The following is a 2500-nucleotide window of genomic DNA, read 5'->3' on the forward strand; positions in this document are numbered from 1 at the left end:
TCGTCAAACAAAGCAATAACTTATAAACAAAGTTACACAACCAAAGTTGTAAAATTACAAATATTTTCTAAAAGTTAGCCCTGTGCGTGACAATATCCAGAAAATTATCTCTTTGACCAGAGAGTATTGCAACAACTGCTGAGAATATCTACCAAAGTATTTATACGATAAGAAGTTTATATTTTTAGTTTAAAGTTTGACTTATAAATGGAACAGGGAAGGAGCGCTTTTGATTAAACCAAAAGAGATATTTGAGAAAATCAGTTTTATGATTTTTCTACACTTTACAATTGAAGCGAGATCCTCCACAATTCATGGGGAATGAAAAGTCATCGGAGAAGTCTGGATGATGTCTTTAAAAATTATCATTTGTAACTCCTATCTCTATTTCCAAATAGTACATGAACATACCAGGATTCCCATATTTTGATGAAAAAATATTTACTTTTGTAGTGCCATCATTCTAATTTAGGCTGTTTTTGGAATAGATATATATTATATTGAAAATTCCCAGGTGAACTTTCCTAGGTATAACTATTTACTTTTAAATTAGTCTACTTATTTTGATGACATGGACATTTACTTAATGTAAATTCCTTTATTCAAGTAAAAATTAGAAAAATAATCAGATTGAGGATCTATGTAAGGTCTCCACGCGAACTCTCAAGTTTGAGTTGTCTTTTAGCAAGATTGAACTAGAATATTGTTTCCAATTAAGAGATGTACCTTCTACTCCGTATTAGATGAATTAATGTAGTCCAGGTGATTACCTCCCATCTACTAGTTTGACATCTTAATAGGTTAGATATAACATAAAATATAATATTATTCTTTTAAGCTTTACATAATTAGTTAAAGGAAGATATCTTATATGCCAACTGAGAGACGGCCGACGAACAGAGATATTCTCTAACACTGGAAACTCGAAGACGATGTCATGGAAATAGCAAGCGCTTACCGAGGGAAGTCCCTGGAAATAATATTGGCAAATATGTTGAACAGACAGAACCAAGTTAAACGAACCTTCTGTCAAACTGTCTATACTATAGTCAATTCATTTTAGTGAGGCAAATTTGCACCGACTCGCAGGGGTGCCCTTTTCGCTCGGAAAAAGTTTCCTGATCGCTGATTGGTTGGACAAGATAATTCTAACCAATCAGCAATCAGATAGCAGGACAATTTTCCAAGCTAGAAGGGCACCCCTGCAAGTCAGTGCAAATGCGCCTACTTAAAAAAGAATGAGTTTAGGGAACGTTTGGTCATTCTAAAAGATAATTTCTGCTAAAAAGAGCAAGTTTCCTTGACGAAAATCCTATGGAGTAATTTTCTATTCATCTCAGATGTATGTCACTTTTTATATCTGTTATAATCCACCGTTGACGCTAGCCTAGTTCAATAATATAAACAAGTCCATTTATGCTGTACAGTTTCGCTGGAAAATAGAAAATGGAAATAAGCATATGTTGAAAATTTGCCATTTTTGGAGCATACATGAAGGTAACCTAAATTTCAAGGCCTTAAAAGATCTGAATGATATCAGTATTTCGCCGGAAGCTACACTATTAGAAAAAAAACCGTAATTTTCATTGGAAAACCTCCGTAGAAATATATTGGTCTCAAACTTATTTCAGTAAAATACGGGAGACCGTAATTTTACCTTTATTGCCGTTATTATCTTTTACGAGTTGATGACCGTAATATCAACCTTTTACCTCAATATATCCGTTTTTGAAACGGTAAAATCCTGGAATAAATGTTGCCAGATATTTACCGTTTTTTTAATGCAAATTTTTAACAGGGTATAACAGTGAGAGAGATTTTTTATATAATTTCTAAGTATTCGTATTTTTTTCCCTTTCGTCTTTGAAAGTAGGCCAGTGTTAGAATTACTTATGTTTGGTATCTGGGATACACTGTTGAAAATTTGAATTAGAAAACGGTAAAAATACTGGAATAAATGTTTCCAGGCATTTACCATTTTGAAAAGGGTTATATTGACGTAAATGGATGATATTAGGTCACCAGCCCGTAAAAGATAATTGCAAAGAATGGTAAAATTACGGTCGCCTGTATTTTACTGAAATACGTCTGAGAGCAGCATACTTTTTACAGAGAATTCCCGATTAAAATTACGGTTTTTTTAACAGTGTACGGTACATATGAATGGATTGATATTTAGAGTAATGATAGAAAAGTTTAATTGTTTAATTCCTTTACGGAATTATCAAAGAATGAAATAATAAATAATAGCCTGATATTTGTAAACAAATAGCTACAATTTCATATCTAGTTCCCCGATCCATTTGAGATGTTTTTTTGAAGTAATTCTATTTTTTTTAGTGTGCATATTTCTCACATAATTTCTAGTTTCTTTACAAAAATAGAAAACAAAACTTTACATTTATAATAAATTTCCCTTTTTGGAGATGACCTATATTCGGAAGGTTAAAAATGCTGGAGTTATTCATCTACGATTTCTTGGTATTTTCTTATCTCTTGT

The sequence above is a fragment of the Palaemon carinicauda genome, chromosome 30 (genome assembly GCF_036898095.1).
Source record: "Palaemon carinicauda isolate YSFRI2023 chromosome 30, ASM3689809v2, whole genome shotgun sequence".
Classification (NCBI taxonomy): Eukaryota; Metazoa; Arthropoda; class Malacostraca; order Decapoda; family Palaemonidae; genus Palaemon; species Palaemon carinicauda.